At 34.4% G+C, this 24,470-nt stretch overlaps 1 pseudogene; it reads left to right on the forward strand.

Annotated features, from left to right (window-relative positions):
- LOC122149023 overlaps positions 1-24,470 on the forward strand; it is an 88,340-nt pseudogene that overhangs the window by 22,998 nt on the left and 40,872 nt on the right.

The following is a 24,470-nucleotide window of genomic DNA, read 5'->3' on the forward strand; positions in this document are numbered from 1 at the left end:
CCTTTTCACTTAGTTTTCCCGAAACAAGAAGCAGGTGCACCCCTTTCTGTTTCAGACCTGACTTTGTTTTTGCTTGTTTACCTCAATCACACCATCATGTTTCATATTCCTTTTCTCATTTACCAAAGTCCTGTTTTTCTTGGAAAACACCATTGTTCTTTCTTCCTCAGCAATGGCTGCCAAGGCAACACATGGAACCGATTAAGAAATTAATAATATGCTTTGTTGTGAAGGATAGAGGTACTAGGCTATTCCATGTGACTCCTCCGTGTCCTGTCTCTCGATATCTGTCCCATAAGCAGTGCATACAGAGTCTATTCAAAGCCATTTTTGGTAAAACTCCACCAGACGATGAATGGAGACGCATCACGTTGTTTCATTGAAATTTGCTGTCGTCAAGCTGCCGAAGCCACGCGTAGATTTCAAACTCAGCACCACCAAGGCAGTAAACAATGAGTTGTAAATGAGAGTAAAGCCACATGCCTGCTGGGAACAGATGGTGCGTGTTGAGAAAAGGGATGAAGATCTTACCAACGATAAGCTGCTGAAGAATCTGCGACTGTGAGAATGTACGAGCAGGCAGAGGAGGAGACGGGCTCCAGTTCGTAATCCTAATTCTCTCAGTAGTAGACACGCAGTCCCTCTGATACTCTCTCTTGTGACTGTGGTGGTTGTAATTAAGTTACCAAAACCTTTTCAGGAGTTTAAAAAAGCAGAGCTCGAAAGCCTGTGTCAGTGGCTCGGATTTGAATGAATCTATTGATATGCGCTCAGGCGTTTTATATGGCTGGTTATTTTGCTTGCAAGTCAAATGAGTTGAGTCGTGAAATGTTACATCTGAAGTAGATGGTAAAAAATGATCCATTTGTTAAGACGAAAGCCAGTTGATGATTTTATGGTGTTCTGCTTTGCTCTAACCGAATTTTCAAGCGCAGGCTTGATGCCCAGGTGGGTCTGATTAGATTTTTATGCTAAACGGGTTTACCTAATGTGCTCGGCGGTTTTGATTGTACTGACGTTTGAGGAAGACAGATGCCTTGTTGTCAGATTCTGTAATGAAAAGACATCCATCTTAATGACAGCCACATAACACTGACAAACTCTGAGAAGATTTTGGCTTTTTAGTAGCTCTGTCATTTAAATGGAAATAATTACGTGTAATTGCAAATTACAGATTACATTATATTTTATTGATTTTATTACATTTTATTAATTGAATTAATTATAATTAATCATATATATCAGACAAAATCCCCTGTGAGGATATTAATGTATATAATTTCCAAAAACGTTTTTTTATATCATTTTTGGATTGGATTTGCTTTTTCAGATATCTTTTGAAATATGTTTGTTACATAAATTATTTCAATTAGATCGTATATTTCAATTAACTATGAGCTTGTGGAGTTAGACAAAATGTATAGTGTATTATATTATATTATTATTATATTATATTATATTATATTATATTATATTATATTATATTATTTATATATACTATGATATATATTATATTATAATACCGTAAACTATAATATAATATTTACTCAATTTACATTGTGTACGTATGTTTTGTGTGTATATTTTATATTAATTTATTTTATTTTTTTTAAAACACACATTTATGTATCATTTATTTTATATGTATTTATATTTTGTTTATAATAATTTTATTTAAAAAAAATTATATATATTTGTTTATATTTAAATCTATTTTATATTTTCTCTAATTTTATATTTTCTTTTTTCTTTTTTATATTATTATTTTTTTCTTTTTTATGCGTGTTTTAATATTCTGCTAAAATGACTATCTTTTTATTTATTTATTTATTTATTTATTTTAATTTTATTTTTTAAACTCCTTTCGATGGGGTCTCCCTCTCTCTGTCTGCCTGTAGTCTGATGTCAGTGAACCTAAACCAGACTCAATGCCTGCCATTGATCCAACTGGATGCTTTTACACAAACACACTGTGCGGCTATGCAAAGCAGTGCACAGTTCCAGAGAAACAATGGGGCTGTCAAACACCAATCCATGCCTGTGAACTTGTTGTTTGAAGTCTCAAACGACTTGCACTACTGTTCTGGAGCAGGGAAAAAAGCACTGTCAGCATGCATTGGTCCCTTGTGGTTGTGAGGGAGAAAAAAGAGGAATATTAAGGGGTGTTACGATGAGAGATGAAGGGTTTGGAAATGGGCAGGCGGGTACAGTAGGAGGGGTTGAATTTGCAGTGTTTGTTGCTATAGAAATAGAAAGTAGTCTTACTGGGAGAACTTAAAATGAACATGCAGAAGATAAAAGGCAGGGAGTATATGGAGAGTGGGTGATGAATTTTACCCAGCACTGAGATTGTGACTATTTCAGTTTTAGCACTCATGCTTCTGCTAGTGTGCAGATTGCATGGTTCTTTCTTTCTCTCTCCTCTCACCCTTTACAAGGTCCAAATTCAAATGCACTTTTTGCTGCCATTTCATTCTGCCAGAATCACACAGTCCATTTTCCTTTTTCCTTCCCCCAGCTTTCTGTTTGACCTAAAACCTTCCTTTTTCTGATCCCTTCTTGGATCCCATTTACCCCCTTTTAGCCCGCTATGCCAACCCCATTTCCTCTCCATTTCCCTGAAGACAGGAAACACGAGTCATTTCCGCATTGCAAATGGAGCACAGTGTTCGTTGTGCAAAGTTGAAAACATCAAAACAACCAAATATATGTTTTTTAAGGTTAATCTATAACTAATCTCTATTATTTTTTCTTTGTATATTTTTTATTTATTTTATAAATTTCTCTCTTTGTGTATGTGTATATATAATGTATATGTTATTTAATAATAATATTTATATATTAATAAATAAATAACTCATGCTAGTTTCTTTTCAGGTTTTATACATCTTAAAGTACTATAAATAGTAGGTAGAAAAAAGATACAGTATCAACCCTAGTTGAACGTAAATATTTCCAGGTAATATTCAACCCAAATACCTACTGTTCAGAAGTTTTTTTTATTTTATTTTACATTTTTATATATTATAATATATAATATATATAGTGCTGCCCTGGTGGGTAGTTTTTTTTTTCCCCCCCATACATTTTGATACCACAAGAAAAGGTCTATTTTTATATATTTTTATATTGTTATAGTATTTTACATTATTTTATCTTATTTAAACAGCTTCAAAACTTCACACTGCATCAGCTTATTTTGAGCATATTCCCAGAAAGAGATGGTCCTCTAGGAACGGCACGTGCTTCAGAGCATCTCAACCTTGTGGCAGCTGTTTGATCTGTTTGGCAGGCCGTGGGGTGGATGCCTCTCAGGAATGTGCGAGAGAAATAACAAGGCAAAAGCTAGTCTAAAAATCTCATTTCAAGCATCCTCAACAGGTTCATGTGCACCTGTCCTCTCCGCTCATCTGACATAAGCCACTCAGTGTTGGTCTCTGGTCAGCCAGACCTCACGCTTGTGTTTCAGCCACTGAAGGTTGTCTGAGGTTCGATGTACTGTTCGCCCCCGTGTTCTGACCCGACCCTTTGGGCACGTCACCGCAGTAATCACATGTGGGCCATAACCTTGTTTGCTCATTGACGTCACTGGCGCCCGCTGCCGTCTGAAAGACGGAAACCAATCACCCCAAACACATCACACACACATCAACAAAATACACAAATAAGCTGGACATATTAGAATTTGCAGGTATTAAAATCCTCTTGAAAAAGCAATTTCAATAAAGCAGAATCTGAGGCAGAAATCTGTGTTTGGATTTAAACTGATGTATGTTTGTAGACATGTTAGACTGAGTTTTTCACAAAATAAACACCATAACAGTTTACCGATTATTTTGAGGATGTGACCAAAAGCAAAAAAAAAAAAAAAAAAACCTTGTTAGTCACTATTATTTCGTGAATTTTTTAATCATGGTGTATAGCAGCCTTCATTTAGTTTAATGTGCACAATGTAATAAAGTGGATTAGGTTGGGACAAGACCTGTTTATTATCTATTGCTCATTTTGTTTTGGAATATTTATATTATTATTATTATATTATTATGCATTATTATTATTATTATTACTTTTTTTGGCCATAAAAATTATTTTGTTTTATTTGTGTCCATTTTGTTTTTAAACTGCACATGTACAGTATGTGGTCATGAATGGCTTTTTTAAAATATGGATTGCAAGAAAGAACAATGCAGTGTCATGTCATGCTCCATTTTTTTATTTTTTTTTTATGTTCAATTTTAGTTTTTATTAGTATTTGGCATTATATTCTATTTATATTTATATTATTTTTTCAGTTTTTTATTTTTAAGTCATTTTGTTACATGCTTTTGTTAAATTTTAATAGTTATTTAATTTTTCAAAAAGTGTTACTGTAGTTTTAGTTCAGTTTTTATTTTTATATTCCTATAAAAAAAAGGGAAACGTATATTTTTATATAAAATGTACTTAAACACTCAGTTGGCAACATTTCTGTTTTTTTTTTTTCTAGTTTCTTTTTCTTTTTTTACTTATATTTATTTCAGCTTTTTCAAAATAACATTTTCTTTATAGTTTTAGTAAAAATAATTACCCTCTGTTCAATCAGTTATTATAATACCTACTTACCAAAATTATTTTAACCTTTTCGAGCTGTAGCTTCAGCAGGTGCAGGGAAGCACTAGTAAGAGATAAATACAGAGATTGTGTTGATCATCTCAACCAGTTGGAGGCCTGCGGGACAGCTTTGTCTATCTGCTCATCTCCAGCCTGGAGTCCTCAGCTAAAGACATTTGTTTCCACATCTTTTATCTTTTCTTTTTCAATCAGTATGCCAGGTGTTGAGTTGTTTTTCTTTGAAAGCAAAGAGAGTTACATGATTATGGCACACTTAAAGTTAGGCCAGTAGTCAGTAAACCGCTCTAATTTGACTGGAGCCAGTTGGCTGATGTTGGGAGACTGTGCCAAGGCTGTAAATGACTTGATCCAGTCCAAGGAGTGTGTTGTGTGTTCAGGAGCTTTTTTTTCTTTTATCTTTTTGGTGCTGTCTGACACTCTCCGGGGGAGAACAGAAGGTCTGTTTTCTGTTGAGCTACTAACTGACACACCCTGGGGAGAGCAAGTACTGTGGTCTAAAAACACTTTCTTGTGAGATTTAGAATGAATGAGCTGGAGGTGGATTACTTAACAAACAAATTTATTGAGGATATTTCATCCTTCTCCAATCATCGTTTCTCTGGGATCATCAGCGCCATCCTGTCACAGGGAAAAATGAGTTCTGCTCATTTCTGCTTATTTTTGTTTCCTCTACACACCACACATCATTAGTAAATAATGCAGCTGCTTTTTCCCCTTCTACTTAATAAAATTGTGTTTTTAAAGGTATGTAAGTTTTTTGACTCTACTAAAGCATAAAATTACCATAATATGTTTGCAGATATTTAAGAACATGCTAAGTTAACATACTTGTTTGTCTAAAAACAATGCTACAGTCAGGCCCCGTTACACTAGTGCGTTTTTCATTTTAAAACGGTGTTTTAGAATGAAAACAGTCCTTGTCTACACTGGCGTTTCTGCTGCGTTTCAGAAACGATCTCCGTTTACACTACACAACCTAAAACACGTCACGTGACCATTCATGCAGGTACAGTCATCGATATGAATAGGTAGATAGGTAGGCGTAATCATATCAAAAGTTTATGCATTTTAAATTGAAAACACACTAGTGTAAATGGGGACTCAGTTATTCTCCTTTTGAAAATGTTGCGTTCCAGGCCGGAATGTCGGTCTCTTTGTTTTGGTTTGTGAAACCTGCCAACTGACAGTTTACCCAATTGTATTTCGGCACCCCGGGTTGCCAGTTGGTGGAAAACACAGCGTATTTCAGTTCATTCATGGTCAAATGCGCTCGTTCCTGTTGGTGTCGTCAATCTGGCAACCTGCATGTGTGTCAAGTCTGAGGAGGAGGGCCCCTTTAATTACTCACCCTTATGTTGTTCTAAACCCATAAGACTTTGTTCTACTCACCCTTATGTTGTTCTAAACCCATAAGACTTTGTTCGTAAACAAAAATACACAAAAAAGTGAAATGGTAATAATTTTGTTTTAAGCTGCTCTATTTTCTTGTCTTTTTTTTGAATATTGAGTAATTTACACAATTTTGCATTGGGCTTTTCTTTTAAAATGTCTTGTTCTGAGAAATATAGTGTGGAAAACTTTCAGGTTTTCAGATGTTCTTACAAATGCGAGTCCCAGTCCACTTCTCCATGATATTAAAACACTCCCATTTTAAATGGCTTTTGCACACAAGCATGTGTCAAAGGAGTCAATCAGTGATTGAAAAACTGTTGCTTTGTCAGCATCAAGGGGAAACCGCACAGTTTCTTGAACAGTGATTCAGTGGTACTTTGTTCTGTAATTTCTGTGATGTTTTACCTTTGCATTTAGGAAATTAACCAAAATTCACAAAGGTAACCACTTCATCTGTCACTCTCTCCTCAGATGATGCAGTTTTCTTGGGACAATTATAAGCGCTACGCCTGGGGCTCCAACGAACTGCGTCCTGTCTCGAAACAAGGCCCATTCCAGCAATTTGTTTGGTGAGTGTCTGTCTAGAGTGTCTCTCTGACCATGAAACTATGATTCATGCATGTTACAGGTTGACGTCTCAACAGTAATTGCTAAGCAGTCAATCAGTGCTGCACAGGTGGTTAGGTGACCTCCATCAAAAAGGCTTTTGATTTCTCTCCCCTCTTTCTCACTTAACAAGCTCCGTCTGAGTCGATTTCTGCTTTCAAGAGGGCAAACAAAAGCATTTCTGACTTCATCAGGCAGGAATGGCCTGGTCACACCGCACAGATATACTTTCATGATACCTTGATCCTCTTTGGTGCCTTTTTGGCATTAATGTGTTTTCCTTGCCGGTAAAGAAATGTTGTTTTGCTGCTTTTGCCCCGTTCACCCTCTTGACCTATTTCTATTTTGAAGCTGAAAAGCGCAGGTTGTGAGTGGGCAGACTAGTCTGTGAATAATTCATGAAGGACTGTCCATATTCCTGTGAGCTTTGTAATATGCATCTATATCTCAGAGCATGCAGTAGCAACACATTATCACACACTACCTTTGTTACAGTGTACAGTGCCCTCCAAAAGTTTGGAAACTATCAGCATGCATTTACACTAACAATTATCATTCTAGACCAGCAATGTCGATTTTTTTTTTTTACAAATAATAATGTCAGTGTATACATGTCACAGTCAGACATGCCCCTGCTGGATTAAACTTGGCCCAGACTTATTTACATATGTATGTATTTATTTATTTTTTATAGTAGGTTGTGTTGGAACACCTTTTGTAACTTCACTGATTGATTTACAATTACGTTTCGTGCACAACAGACCAATTAAAACACAGTTTAGAAATCATTTATCAGATAGCACTAGTGTGTTATTTATTTATTAATTTTTTTTAAAGGGTTTTAATAGTTTTTGTTGTCTCTTGTCAATGTAGAGTCATCAAGTTATAGAAATTAATGCTTTAAATTTGTCCAAACCTCATTTTTAAACGTAGGGCTTTTAAAAACTTTTGTGAAAACTTTTTACAGATGAAAATTAATGGTGCACTCTTTTCATTACTTGAAAAATGATTGACTGCATTATGACTCAGTCAAAAACATTGGCACGTTTAAAAAACGAAAACCAATTGGAAATTTAGTTTTTTTGTTTGATATTTATGTACACATCTAAAAACAAAAAAAAAAAAAAAAAGGATATAGAAACATTTTCACTCAGAAATTGCAAGTAAACAATTACGAAGAAATGGCAAGTAACACTGAAGTGTTATTTTCTTGTAAAACATACTGCAATAATTTTTGTTTTATTTACAACATTGGAAAAAGATTTTATGCCAAACATATTTTAAAATAATAATTTTCAGTTGCAGAACGAATTCTGGTGCATCACTATTAAAAAAATAAATCTGATAAAATGAGGGATTGACTTTGCCTGCAAACTTTTTTTTATCATACTGATAATTTCCAACACACTATATCCTCTTAATTAATTGAGTTTTCTGAATCTTGTTAGTCACACATCTTGCTGTTTTTTCCGAGTCGAGATTGTGTTATGAAAGATTCATCAGACGTGCTGCTGTTGTGTTGTAAACTCCACATAGTCATTTGGTACTCAGCTGGAGGGCAGGGCCGGGGATTTACAGCGCACACTTGATTAACCTCCATAATTTTGCTTTGGACGTGCCAGTAGAATACACGGTCTTAATTTATTTGGTTCACACACTATCAGAATAACAATATGGGAAGAAGTACATTACACTCTTTCTTGTGCGCTACAGCCTCAGATGTGCGTGTGCGTGTGCGTTTCCAGGCACTTTTGAGTGCTCGTCAATTTATCAAATAGTAAGGTTGGCCCCATGGGGCGTACGGCCACATCAGAGACCACTGAACACACGTTTTGTCTGGCAGGGTTTGCCATTATTCATTTAGAAGTTGGGTTAAATGGTACGTTGGATCTGAATAAAAGATGATCTGGAATATGCTGGTGGGGTTTCTGTACCTGACCAGGCAGCTGGAATGACTGCTTTGTGCTTCTTTAGATCTTTTTCCTCAGTGAGATGTGAGCCATTGAGACTGGACAGACGGATCACACACGCCGACACGTAGCGCAAGACCTTACTGGAAGTCGCGGTCACCAAACCAGACACTTTACAACCCACAGGGCTTTAGCTTGCAGTGAAAAAATCAGGCCATATGGAAGTGCTTAGTCAAGACATTATGTCTGCTTGTGTGTCACATGTTGTTTTTAAAACGTATTCTGTGTCATGCACACAAACGCGGGTGAGCTGTGCAAAGGTCTTTCCCTCTAGCATTTAACCTCCCTTGCATTAAGTGCATTAAATCTTGTGCAGCATACGGCAAATTCCTGAAGAATTGCATTTAACCAACCGTGAAAAAATCATTAAGGCCTCAGAATCTGTGGATTAGAGTGAGTTTGATTTTCACACACTCTGGGCTTGTTTAAGGCCATTGAATCTACATTATCTAGGATAGAAGCAAGGAGAATGTGGTAAAAGAGGACAGAGGTGTTTATCATTTTATAATTTGATTGATTATACTGAGGGACAGTTGATTAGCAGTTCATTAAAAATTTTGGTACTTTTGACATCCACAGTACTACAACAGCTACATAAAAAATATGGAATTTGAGGGATGTGTGAGTGAGGACAGTTTTGTGAAAAATTGAAAGTTAAGTAAAAGCAAAGTTCTTTCCATATTTTGTTTAACTTGAATGTTCCAGATGTAATTTATGTAAATTTAAGTAGTGCTTGAAAATAATTTAAAGTTGATTTGACACACTAATCAAGTTTATTCATTTAAAGATGATTTGCATTGTTTATCAGCTTCACATTGTTCTCCATATCATGCAGCCCTAATTACTAGTTATGTGGTTCTTAGGTAGGCCTATATTTTTTTTAAATTGTAAAAAATAGGCTATATAAAAAATGAAATTAATCGTTTTTGTTGGATTGTTTCATTGCATGATTTTACTTTGCATAGCACACAGTCGTTCATGGTGCTAGCAATGCCAAGGACTGAACTGAAATGACAAGTAAAATGTTTACCTTCAAAACAATATATTTCACATTTGATGAAAGCGTCTGTCAAACTGCGTGTAAAATGTCAAATAAATCAAAATAAGTATGATAAATCCACCTCTCTGATAAATTTAAAAATCCACTGTGTAACCTAATGCAACAGTTATCCTCCAATTTGATTGGCTGAACTAGGGCTGGGCTGTATGGCCAAAAAAAAATTATCATGATTAAATTTTTCATATCATGATAAATTTCAAAACTTTACTTCTTTTCAAGTTTAAAGTAAGATTTTTGCTCCAAGTAAAAAATGTGTAGAAACCAAACCGTTAGTTGTGGTTTTACACTCCTCTTTATCGTCAGAACATGACAAACACTTTAAATCGTTTATACTTTTCCACTCACTTTTTATAAATATCTTAATAGAAAAAATAATTTCTTGGTTTCTGCATTGATAGTGTTTCAAGCAAACACTTATTGGCCAATTCCGATACTGATATTTATCAATTCCTCTCTTATTTGAAATTTTGGCATCAAAATAGATAGTACAATGAAAGCATGCAGTTCTTCAGATTTAAAGTTTGTCAGTTTATTATGCACCCCCTGAAAAGGCATGAGATCTGTATATATTTGTTTTACTGTTAGTTGTAATAAGTGTTTTGTGGAATTCGCTGTATGTTGGTGATGATGCAACTGAGAGAGAGAGTTTAATGTGCACTTCTCGTGCTGTGTTTTGTTTAGCTCTTATGGTGATTTATTTATTTGGAGTGAAAAAGGATGCAATAAACTTAATAAAACATCATTAAAGTTTTGGTCATCATTCAGATGAGGTGCTCTTCACTTATGAAAGTTACAAAAGTTATTTAGTCAAGAATAGTGTGCGATCTTTTGTTATTTGATTAGCATTAAAGTGCAAAAAGAAACGCTAGTATTATGCAACAGACATTATACAGCTCAATTAATAAACCCTTGGTTTGTTATATTGCCCTTTTTCCTTATATAGCTGATATACCGATGGTTGTAAATTGCAGAAAAATCAGCCGATAAATATTCAAATTAACCATAGGTACGTAATTGGGTCGATACCAGAATACCGATAAGCTTCAGGACAAACGATACTGTTATTGATACTTGCATTGTTTTATCTCTGTATACTTCAATGTTAATGGCAAATTAGAAGCTGCTGCTTGTCATTTTCCTTCACTGAATGATGTGGCCGATGTTTGCTCGCCGTAAGTGTGTTATCCATGCGCATGTGTGGTGTGTGTTTGCGTGCAATCAGTCATCGCGGTAAGAGTGAATGGTTAATGTACATATCAATGTATACTTTGATATGATTTGATGTACATGAAAAATACCAAAATATAACACATCCTCTAATTTTGATTAGCTGAACTTTATTTTACGTAACAAAATCTACTCTTTGCATCACTCCACTTTCCAGACCAGAGTATGTGATCGATGCGGAGTGGAAGCATAATTATAGCTCCGTTCTTTGTATTCCAGTTCTGCTTATGAAATTTGTTCCGAGAGAACGTTTGAAAGTTGCCCTGAATATAGATTTCATTGTCTTCATATTTCACATTTTCTGATTCAGTTCTACTGAATACTGGCCATTTTGTTCCATGTGCCAATCATCTCCGCACAGAGAGGAGCAGATCCTCCAGACTGGATCTGTGTGTAAAAAACCAGCATGGACTGAGACAAAACCATTGCTAATGAAGCCGCTCAGGTACAGTAGGAACTGTCTGCTGTTCCCGAATGTACGCGCTTGTCACTCACGACCACTTCCTCTAATAGAACACACAGGGAAAAGGCCTTCTCTCCTCTAGTCGGATTTTTCTCCACAATGTCCACCAGTCTGATTGTGATTTGGAAATAACCATTTCCCAACAGTGAATGAAGCCATTGTGTGATGGTCCCTGCCATGAACTGTGCAATTAAATAAAAACACATCCGACTTTTTTTTTTAAAGTGCGTAAGTGGTAGGAAAGAGTAAGAAAACGTCATTCTTGCTCTAAGCCCTTGTGTGCTCATTTAGCACAGAGGCTGCTGAACCATGATGTTCTGTCAGTATACAGCCGCACTCTTATTAACGGCCCAACAAAAGGCATATGCTTAGCTGTGTGTTTGGGGTCAGAAACTGAATTAAGTGTGACTAGCAGAGGTGCTGGGATTTTGTTTCATTGAAAATCTGAATTAAAATGAGTCTTTGTTTGAAAGCAGGACTTCGTCTTGACTTTTCTTTTTCATAATTTGCTTCAGATTTCTTGTCAAACAAGCCTTTGATTTGTTGCAAAATATTATAATATTATTTATAAATATTAGTTATTGAGGAATCGGTATTTAACTTTTTTTTTTTTTTTTAACTTTATAACACAATCAAAATTATTTATAAAGTTCATTTTAAAGCTAAAAAACGTTTCAAACATTAATTTAGTACTTTTTAATTAGTTAAATTAATGTTGATTTTTAATATTCTAAACTTTAATATAACAAAGGTAATAAATGAATAGCAAAATTGTGTGTGGGTAGTGATAATTTTGTGAAAATTTATATGAATAATTTTCACAGTAGTAAATCTTCTAAATTATGCAAATATAAATATATTTATAAATATAGATATATTCTAAAAAATAGAGAGAAAATAAATTAATCCATAGTAAAAGTTTTCAGTACCATTTTAACTCCTTCAGGCAACCTTTTCCAGTCATATAAAATCAAAAATTTTAGTTCAGATCACATAAAAATACTGTATTTTCAGGCTGGCTTAGTTAATGCACATTATTTTTTGAGTAAATAAACAGACACTGGGGCTATAAAAAAGACAGCTGGCTCTTTTAAAAATGTAAGACCGGATTGCAGCTGCCATGTTGCAAATAACAATTTCTCCCATTAATTTTTATACGCGTAAACTCTCTCCTACCCTTATAATGTCTCATATTTTAATGTGACCTTCATAAAACAAGAAAAAAGTTACAATCTGTTAGTTTTCATAACAGTCTACCCCATAGACATGAAAGTTCTCATAGTTGAAGAAACTCCCATCTGTTTGAAGAGGGTGATTTCAAGTTAATGATTGCAGTGTTTGCGTGTGTCTTTTCTTTCTCTGCCAGTTGGCTGCCGGCTGGCAAACACAAATTGGAGCATCTTCGGTACTAAATGGTTTGATGCTTTTAGGATTCAGCAGAGAGCTGTGTTGCACTGGTGTTTGCACATTCAGCCTTGAATAGGGCCAATGGATTCCTACAGACAGAGTTTTCCAACAGCCATTTGGGCAGAATTATGGCCTGGTTTTGATGGATATTATCTTATATGCATTTTTGTTTGTTGCCTGAAGCCCAGTGGTCCAGCGTCACAGCAGGCTTCAGGAGTTCCCACTGCTTGGAGATTTGCTTACAAACACCTTCTTGCTGAGCAAGACGAGTCTTCATGTTTCAGCTGTAATACACCACCCTAATCTTATTTTTTGAAGTCATGTATTTTGCTTTAGAAGCTCTGGCTAGAGATTGTGTCAGTCCTCGGTGTTCACTGATACTGTCTGTTTATATATTTTCATCATTACAACAGTGTCACTAGAGGAGGTAATGTTTTACTGTTTGTATTCAGTGGCGGCAGTTCCCTGCTGCTGAATCTACAACCCTGCGGCAAAATTATTTATTATTATTATAATTTATTTTTAAGCTGAGTTGTGAGCTTACAGTCTGAAATCAAATATGCTGAGAACCACAGGACATTGTAAAATATAGGACAGGAAACAGACACAACTTTCTATTATGTTGTTCTCATTGGCTGCATGCACAAACAAATAAACAGCACAGTCAGTGATGTCTGATTTATGAACAAATTGCTGGTTCTATTTTTTTTTAAAAAATGACTCATTTGTATGATTAATCACCCTAAGTTGAATTTGCTAATTATTGGCAGAGAAGTGGAATAAGTCAGAGAATCATTCGGAGTGATTACTGGGTCAACTGACTCATTAAACTTTTTTTTTTTTTTTTTTTTTTTTTAAACTAGCCAAGAATCATAACTGTTAAATGTGCTAATGGTTCGTGAGACTGTTAAATAATTGCTTTCCATTTGTGTTCAGTAGGGTGTTCCTGATACCAATATTAATGTGATGTTTCCCAACGCTACTTTTCTTACGTTTTAACACATTCCTTTACTTAAAAGGTTATGAATTAAGTTATTTATCAATTAAATTGTATATAATTAATACAATGGTATGCAACCTTCAGATATATTATCTCAAGTAAACATTTTTGTCATCATTTAAGAATAGACCCCTTTGAATTGTATTATATATAAAATTCGAAATACCTTTTGTTTCACAGAGAATAAATTAAGTTATATAGAAGAATTGTCATTTTTGTGTGGACTATACCTTTAGAAATTCAAGAAAAAAACAACAACAACAAAAAAAACAAATGTAAATTGAAACTGCTTAAATGATCAGTATTGGCTTGACATGATTATTAGATATATTTAAATACTAATTGCAGTTTGACTGAGAAGTAGGTGTGTTATTAAATTAGGCCTAGTTTTAGACTTTCGGTAGACTTTACTTTGTGTCCCAAGTTTGATTATTTTTTGTAGACATGCAAATGGCAAAAGGTCATTTCTCTAAAAAAATAAATAAATAAAAAAATGTCCTGCCAAATAATGTTTTTTTTTTGAGTTACTGTATCTGTGAGCCCAGAATAAACAAGCAGGAATGTACCACCTTGCAGATGCTGCCAATGTCAATTCCCTGCCAAATAGCTCTGGAGGTCAACCTTCATTTTGATAATACCGCTTCCAGGAGGTTCACTCGTGGTAATGGCTTTCTTTCAGATCCCAAATGAGCAGCCATCTGTTATACAGGCCCTGCTGAGAGATGAGCTCCAGCACGAGATGTTACCGTCAAACCTTAGTGCTCGTTTCTTGTTTTTTTGCCCCTGCTTAAGAATAACCAGTTGTTGCTTTCATTGATTGATCCATAACATGCACTCGGATGGAAGATGGTTCAATAGTTGATTGTACTTTCAACGTCGGATTGTTATCGTCTTCGACCCACAGCCTTCTCCAGGGGTACAACGGTGATAAGATCGAGTCTTTGTAATAGAAGACAAGCAGGCTGGTGTCCCATCACCTCTAACTTGAGGTCACTACATGCTCTCATCAGATTCAGCAGGGGTTCGTGTCTGTGAATAGCTTTATCAGGTCATTAAGTGCTGGTTTGTAATTTACCAGTGTAATTGGAATTGATAAGATCTGTTTATAGTGTCTGAGAGTCTCTTAAACCTCTGCAGTGGACATTATTCCTGTGGATAAGATTGTGTAGGCCTGATTTGGGTCGGCATTCAGAGGGTAAAACCAGTCATGTAAGCGGAAAGCTTTTGGGACGTGAATGTCTAACCCAGGGCTGTGTCAGAAAACTTTGTAGTGAAATGATTTATGACCTCCTCACACTTCCTCACTAGGGTTTGAGTCCTCGAGGGCCTGTGAAAAGACAGCAGTGCACAAATATGCTGTCCTTTCACCCTGCAGTACTGTTTCTTCCGTAAAGGAGATTTTGATTTGCATCGTCTCTGCAAAGAACACCTGTATTTGTGTGCTGTTTCTATCTGCATTCTGTATATTGGGTATTGTGTTCAAAGTATATGAATGTTTTTGGCTTCAGCAGAATGTGAGCTGTTTGTTTATATATACAAGTAAATAAAATACACTAAAAAATCAGTAAAATACACAAAATGTAAAAAAAAAGTTATATCCTGCTTTATATCAAGTGTCTTTAAATACTATGTACTTATTAATAGCAAAATAAATTTTTAGGTACAATGTACCTGTTGTGTTCATGTTGAATTGCAAAACACTTTTGAGGGGGGATGCGGGTAAGGTTACCAAAGCAGTCTTGAAATTGGCATATCAGATCATAAAACTGGAACTTTTATGACGGGGCGATTTAACAGCATGGAGACTGTTCTGCCTGAAGAACAGTGTGGCTGTTGGAAGCAGGAGGGAGGGCTTGATTAGCACATCCTGTTTCCTTTTCCTGTTTCTCTCGACACCTCGTCGTGGTCCTCTTCTAATTGTGGAAATGAAGGGGGCATGGCATGCTGGCATCTCCCAGATGTTTTAAGCCCAACCGAGAGTCATATCTTGTATTTTTTTTTTTTTTTCTGACAGATTCTTGTAAGGGAGATCAACATTTTTTTTTTTTTTTAGACAGAATTGTGAAAGTGTTTGTTTTTCCTGTTCCAAAGCTTCTGGCCAGCTAACTCTTACAGTAACTTTCTTCATGTCATACTCTCTTTTCCCATCATTTCTTTGGCCTTCACACAAAGCCAAAGGCAAGTGAATGCTCTGCAGGAGTTGTTTGAGATGTTGCGTACAAATATTGCACACAATAATTCTGTCATGTTGTGTCTTCAACATCACTAAACAAAACCAGGACTGTTAAATTGGGAACACAGCTGGTTGGCAGCTTTGCATTTCTTGAAGAGGGTTGCATGCAGTGCCAGACTTTAATTATTAAAGTACAAAAGCAGTGTTGCCCAACCTGCTGCGTTCATAATCAGTACAAATGCAAAAACTGCTAGTGAACGTCTTTTGTGTTGTTGAGGGGTTGTTCCATGTTACCATATAGTAGAAATTTTTTCCTTCCCAAATTTGTGTTTCACAACATCACCACATTAAATGGATACTCCACCCCAAAATGAAAATTTTATCATTAATCACTTACCCCCATGTCGTTCCAAACCCGTAAAACCTAAGTTCATATTCAGAAAACAATTAAAAATAAATTGTATAAAAAGCGCATATGCAGCATACGGTGATATTGAGAGATTGTTGACAAAAAAATCAATGACCATAAAAGGTATGAAAGTCGTCGTCACAATACTCCATCTGCCATCAGATGTGCAATCTGGGTTATATGAAGCGGCAGGAACATTTTTTGTAAGTGAAGCATACGGTGATATGGAGAGAGACAGAGGAGACTGTTGACAAAAGGAATTGTTGAATAAAGTTGTTATTTTTGTTTTCTTCGCTTAAAAAAAAAAATGTTCCCGTCGCTTCATATAACCCAGATTAATGACAAAATTTTCATTTTGGGATGGAGTATCCCTTTAATTGGCTGCATTATTATTATTATTATTATTATTATTATTATTATTATTATTATTATTATTATTATTATTATTATTATTATTATTATTATTGTTGTTTTATTATTATTATTATTATAAATTATATTTTATTGGACGAATCTTGCTGGGTAATGATGCCTAAAATGGTTGTGTGAATTGATCTCAAATAAGACAGATAGATAGATATTTTTTGGGGACAAATGAAACCTTCAGCTTTAAATTAAAAACATAAGAAATTAAAAACCTTGCTGTCTCTCTCTTTTTTTATTGTACTTACTAATAAAATGTTTAAATTATACTAATCTCTAAAATAAATAATAATTATTTAAAACAATTATTAAAATATATTTGAATAATTAAAAATAATAATAATAATAATAGAAGTGGCAATAAAATTATTTTACATTTAACTAAAATTATGTGCATTTGTACAATAAAATAAAAAAATAAAAATGTTATTAATAATAATAATAACAATAATAATAATAATAATAATAATAATAATAATAATAATAATAATAATAACAATAATAATAAAACATATAATATTGTTTTTTATAATAATAATAATAAGTATTCTAAAAATTACAGTAGTTTTATTACACAGAATATTCTTATTATTATTATTATAAAAATTTTTGTATTTTATTATACAAATAATAATAATAATAATATATAAAATTATTATTATTATAATTATTATTATTATTATTATTATTATTATTATAACATTATTATAACAGTTTTTACTATGAACAGCTACATTTTATTGTGCTAACATATTGCAGGTATTTGAGTTTTCAGTGTCCCAGTGTTTAGTGGATATGAATTTGTTCACGATAAACTGATTCACATCATATGAAAACTAAGGTGTCCAAATCTGAGTCAATGTATAATCTTTACTGTCTGTGACAACACCAGAGTTATTGAGCATCTGCCTTTCTTTTATCCACTTTGCTGTTTTCATGTTATCTACTAAAACACTGAAGTAATTTGACTTGGCCTGTGTAAGGTCTGTTCTTCTTAACCTTGGCTTCTCTTTGAGGGTGTTAACTCGCGAGGTTTTCATTTGTTGTAGTAGCCATGGTTTGTTTGCTACACAGGATTTTCCCCTAGGCAGGGCATTAGTGACCATATCTCAAAGGCTCTGAGGTCTTTATCATAAAGCTATTGGTTTATTTCAGCTCTGATTCTAGAGGTTTCCCCACAGGAAGTTTTCTCAAATGGTTTGTTGTCATATTTATCCACAGGTAGTCTCAAAGGAGCCACCATTGTGGATGCACTGGACACGCTCTACATTATGGAGATGTATGATGAATTTGAGGCTGCTACTGAGTGGGTGGAAAGGAACCTAGACTTTAACATGGTAAGACTCAAGCCTTGTATGCTCATTTTTGTTTTTGTCCCTGCAAATACTTCTTTGCTATAAATGTGACCCTGAATGATACAACAGAATCAGAATAATGACTTTGAGCTTTGAGAACTCGTCTATGTCGTCTCCAGTGCTAAAGGAATAAGTGGACCTTTGCTCTTTTGAGGAGATTTTAGCATCACTGCTTGTTAACCAGCTAATAGGATTCTGACTCATGAGTCAGAGGGAGACTTTCCACATCTGAGCCAACAAAAAACATCTCAAGGCTTCATAAACTATCTTGTCTCATGCTTTCTGCCATTTTTTTCAGCACTAAATTTTGATTCCAGACTCCCAGTCCCTGAACTTTGTTTGTTAACTGCATGAATTACAGTTCAGTCCAGATGTGATTTTTTTTTTTTTTTCTGTTGTTGTTGTTGTTGTCGACCAGTAATGACCATGTTAACATTACTTAAATGAGTGACATTATGAGGAATCATAGCTTTTAGAAGAAATGCAGTGTTTTCAAGTCTCTGCCTGTTATAGAGGTTTGTGCCAGTGCTGAATGTTTTTTGTTCCTGTTACAATGTAATGCAAAAAGTGTCTGTTATTGATGGATGAGGCCGTTAAAAACTATTTAGAACCGATAACAAACCATAGCTAATGTGTGAGCAGACTTGCAGAAAGCAGATCTGTTATACTATATATATACTATACTATATATTTCAAATGCAAAATAATTAGAAGAAGAAAAATGGAGGACACAAAAAGGCAGTCTATAGTGTAACAATTTTTTTTTTTCAAATGAATGCTGTTCTTTCAACTTTATCCAATAATCCTGAAAAATATCAACCACCACAATAGTTTTTCACCATTGATAATAAGAAATAGCAGCAAATCAGCACATTAGAATGATTTCTAAAGGATCTTGTGAATAAATTACATTTTAAAATGTATTAAAATAGGAAAACATATATTTTAATTTGTAATATTTCACAGTATTGCTGTTTATAATGTAGTAAGGAAACAGAACGACTGAGAGCAGCATCTGATTAATCATGAAAAACGTGAATAGCAGAAGGGAATCAATACTGCATGCAGATCAGTCCAGAAATGACTAAACAAAGTTGGTGAACCAATTAAAACACAACATATGCAGAATAATGTAGACAAAAATAGCGCTTTGTTTGATGTTCGATCGGTTCTCTGCCTCTGTATCGTGAGGTAATTTCATTAGACATTCTGCAGGGGTTTACCGCTAGTTAAGCATCGGAAGTCCTTCAGTACATCCTGCACCTCAATTTAAGGCAAGAGAGAAGGCTGTATCTGGGTCCAATCCTTTAATGAAGAGTGTTAAACAACTTTTAATTGAAAGGCCTTTCTTTCTACCCTCAAGCAATTCCAACAATGAAAGAGTCCACAAAAATCCCCTGTGAAGCAGTTATTAATATTCAGCTTGTCTCTGGAATACTAAGCAACCCATTTCTGATGCACGAAGGCCTCTTGTTTTAGCAGAATAATTGTAGCCATTCATGCGGCTTCATTTGACCTCCGCTATCATCCGATTATCTTTGAGCAGCTAAAAGTTGTTTAGCTGTGTAAGTAAAGGTTATCTGTGAATCACACTTATATTATCATCTAGAGCACTGTTTCAAAGCAGTTCGAAGGTTTTTTCCAAGTCTCTTTAGCAACTCATTGATTATTTTTTGGGAGATATGATTAATCTTTGTTTATCCTCAGTATTTTGTCCAGCGTTTTAGGACTATCAGGTCCTTCGTGAATCCTCATTAGCAGTTTCCCTTGTTTTACAAGTTCTGATCAGATTGCTTTACAGAGAAATCTGACCCTGGAGCAGAGCGGAGAAGGAGAGTTCTCTCATCTTTTATGCTGTGGGATTCTTTAATTCCTGTAAAAGCCAGCATCATCGAAGGTCAGATTCACCCACTGCTGTAAAAGACCGCTATGTTGCAGTGACCACAAGTCCCAACTGAACTCGAACCCGAGTGAGATAGCCTTTCAGACAGAGACACTATACCGCTGGTGGATCGAAAAACCTCATCAAAAGCATAAAAATAGAAATCCCTTCCCTTTTTATAAGTCTTAAAAAATCAGAGACACACCATTAGATACAGAACCCAAGCACAGTGTGCTTCATTGTGTCCATCTGTTTCCATTCTCTCATCTGAAGTTTGCATTAGAGAGGGACTGAGAATTGAAGAAGTTACTTATTTATGACTTGCATTTTGAAATTTGTTGGCTTATTTTTTTGTTATTAATTCATTTTTAAATTTAACCGGTGTGTGTAACCTAAAAAAAAAAAAAGGATTTATTTTTTTTATTTTATTTTATATAGAATTCTAACAAATTGTAATAATGCTTATTCTTATTGATTACAAATAACAATGTTAAAATAACACCATTAGAAATGTATAATAATAACACCATTTATTAATATTAATAACATGATTGTAATTTTGTGTATACATTTATTATTATTATTATTATTATTATTATTATTACTATTATTATTATTATTATTATTAGTAGTAGTAGTAGAATATATAATAATAGTATTATCACAATCAATATTTTTGTTGACGTGATGCATATTTATTATTATGATCTTTTTTATTTATTTATAATATATTAATCAATAATATATAATAATTTTTGTTTACCAGTTATCTGACCACAAAAATTATTTGAATCAGTATTCATCATAACCAAAGCAATTTTGGTTGACTGTATGTTGTATAGACAAAAATTGTTTCGTACATGTATTTCTAGTCTGTTTGCAAATTATTTTTTTAATAACCATATTGTTCTAGCCAAGGTTATTTCTTTTGCTCATCAGTATCAGTGATTTAGTTCACTTGATTTTTTTTCTCAGCATAGCTAAAGCTTGCCAGCTCTAATAATTGCAGAGTTGCAGAGGTTTCACTTCGCTGCTTTTGCCTCTTCTATCTTCTACTGATTCCCAATTGACTTGCATTTAAATTTATATTTATGTATTTAGCAGACGCTTTTATCCAAAGTGACTTAGTGCATTCAGGCTAACATTTTTTACCTAACATGTGTTCCCTGGGAATCAAACCCACAACCTTTTGTGCTGCTAACGCAATGCTCTACCACTGAGCCACAAGAACAGTGGAAACAGAATTTGTACATATTCATGTGTGCAGGGAGACAGTTTCACAAGACTCAGAAGTAAACTTATGAAGTGGCTTGTGGAGTTTTTTTTGTGGGTATTTTTGGCCCACTTTTTTTGGTTTTACACGTCAGGTCAATTCACGGCTGAGCAAAAGAATATTCTCAGGCCCCCCATTAACATGCACAGGAAAGCATCTGTCATGGTCTTTTTGTGCCAGTTTCTGGCGGATTCCTATAACCCACAAAAGAGTTGTTATCATCTGGAAACATCTGGTGCTCTGTTGTCACTGGAACAGTTTAAACACTGGAGAGGAGGCTATCCATAACACCCTTAACCACTCCAAGACATCAGCCATTTATCTTGCCCTGAACCGGATATTTACCAATGTTATCTAAGACATTTCTCTGTTGCGCCACCTGTGCACTGTTACGAAATTGTTTTGATGGTGCATGATGCCTATGCTAAGCAATAAGCAGGTCATTATTGTTTGGTTGCTCAGAGACACAAATATTTCCCCTCATAAACCATCAGACGAGACTACAGATGTCTTGCTGTGGTCAGACTTTATAACACCACATGGCAAAGGCTAAGACTTGCGGTTTCATGCCACAGATTGCACAGTGCCAGATTGCTGTGTCTGAAATATTAATTCTATATAATATAAACCGTTCCAACTAGGGATGTCAACGATTAATCAATGATCAATTAATTGTCGATAAGGGATGCAATCGATTAAAGCGATCATGGTCAATTAACCTGTTTGAATTTTGGCTGCGTGCAGCTCATGCACAAAACACGTGCGAGCGGCTGTGAGTGACGGTGACGGTATATAAACGCATCAATATTCATTCATAATGTACAAATAATGTGATAAAAGTACATTAAAATAGAAAACAACACAAAATTATTCAACATGGAATGCAATAGAAATGTAGTAACAAAAGTCATTTCTCCATATAATTGTTTCATATTGTGCGCTTTGCAGGGCTGCGGGACACAAGACAGAAAGGCTATCCTACAACTTGTTTCGCGTTCGTTCCTACGACTTATTAATTTGTGGCAACTGTCCATGTTTCATTCATTTGTTCCTTAAATAACCCATGATTTAACTGAAATAAGACTGAAATTTATACCACACTTGTCATAATCAGAGCTTATAATTTGTAAATAAATAAATGCTGGATTCAAAACAGCAATTAAATGGCACTGTGACAGACACTGACAGTACATTTTCCCGGAGCATTCAATGATGTCACAAAATGGTGATGCAGAGCATCGTTCACAAGTTTCTGCATGGGCCTAACTAGCCTAGGGCACAGGTTTTCAAGCCCTTGGACAAAATGGGATGCTTTAAGGAAGACGTGTAGCCTATATAAGTAATAGGCTTAACATACAAATAACAGTTTGTTTAAATAATAATAAAATAAAAAGAAATATATCTGACTTAAATAATTAAGATAACGAATTTAAAACCGAAGTGTGGCGCGCTTCATAAGTTCATGTAAAAAAAAGGGATGACATGCTTTATTTTTCAAGAGCACAGATCTTCTTTTTTTATTGTGAGTGTGCACAAATGAAAGTAAATAGTTTTGCAGATTATATCTTACTCCAAAAAGTGTTTTGTTAATTTTTTTTTATATATTTTTTTTTTTATGTCTCAGCTGTTTCAATCGCGCTGGCGCCTCACGCGCACATATTCTAGCAATTCAAACTTACTTCGCAGTTTATTATCAAAATAAATTACAGTCAACCAAACATATATAAGGTTACACTGGTCAGTTTAAATAGACCGTAGTATACCGGTCCACTCTGCTGTTATGCCATGGACGTTTTTTTTCTCATGTGAAGAAGATGATCTTTTCCGTCTATATGCGAATGCGTGTAAAGTACAAGCCTAGTTTACATCAAATACATTGCGAATATGGAAACATTTGGATTTGTGCTGAGTGAGACGTAAGCAATAACCTCCAAATACATCCAAACACACTCGCTCGTCCTCGTATGCCAGACGCATGCACTGTCGCGATCTAATGCAATGTAAATGCCAGATTTTTAAAAACAAATAGGCCTAATGAGCGCAAAAAATTCAAAATCTGATATTTTCCGGAACAGAACCAAGCAGGATCAAATTAAGTACTGGTCATAATACTCTGATAAAAATGTTTGATGTGAGCAGTGTGCGAGCCCTATACTTGGAATGGAAGTGGTTCTCTGACTGCACAGCACAGCCACACGCGCCACAGTTAGGTCTATGTTTGGGATGATTTTATTTGAAATGCCATAATGTCAGTTGAAAACATCGCAATTGTGTTTTAAAATACAACAACGAGCACCACAAAACCATTTAAAGAGGCGCATACAGTGATCTCCGTGTCAGGGTAGGAAACAGTCAACAAAGTTACATGATCTCAGACAAAACACACGCCCCCCTCACTTCATCAAATCATCTCACACACATTCATTCAATAAACAACCACTCTACTAGCATTTTATTCAGACTAAAACCCCTTTAATTCAAGAAAATAAGGGTGTTTTTTTATTAATTTTTTTATTTTTTTTTAAGTTCACTGCATGACGCTGCAATAGACGCATTTTGCAGTATTTTGCAGCATTAAGGTTAACGATTAATTGATTGATTGATTGTTAATTTAAAAAGACGATCGATTATGGAAATGATCGAAAAATTGACGTTGTCCAAACCTCCAGAATCTCTTTGTTTTCCTACTTTTAAATAGTTTAATTTAAACTTTTTAGACCTAATACCATTTTTTTATCAATTTAAATTTTTAATCAAATTAGCGCACTTTCAAAAAAAAAAAAAAAAAATTGGTTTCACCACAAATAATCTTATTTTTATTTTTTATTTTTTTTATCTTATATAAGGTTTGTTATATTAATATGAGTTAGCTGTCAGCTTTTTGGGTTTCATTACTACTGTATGTTGCTACTAGTTGTTTCTTTTAAAATACATCGATCTTGCCATAGATGCTGCTTTGGCAATATAAATTAAATGCATAAATCTATTTATAACTTAAACGCCTAAATGTGTATTAAAATTGGAATGAGACATAAGTTAAATGTTACTGTATAATTAAGTTAGTTAAAATCAGTAATTGAACATACAATTTGTGTGTGTGTGTGTGTATTATTTACATTTTTTTATTTTGTATTTTATAATATAAAATTAAAAATTATTTAGAATAATATTAATCATTTAAATATTTTATTTTATATGTAAAGATTATAGTAATACAAT

Source organism: Cyprinus carpio, chromosome A20, assembly GCF_018340385.1.
Source record: "Cyprinus carpio isolate SPL01 chromosome A20, ASM1834038v1, whole genome shotgun sequence".
NCBI lineage: Eukaryota > Metazoa > Chordata > Actinopteri > Cypriniformes > Cyprinidae > Cyprinus > Cyprinus carpio.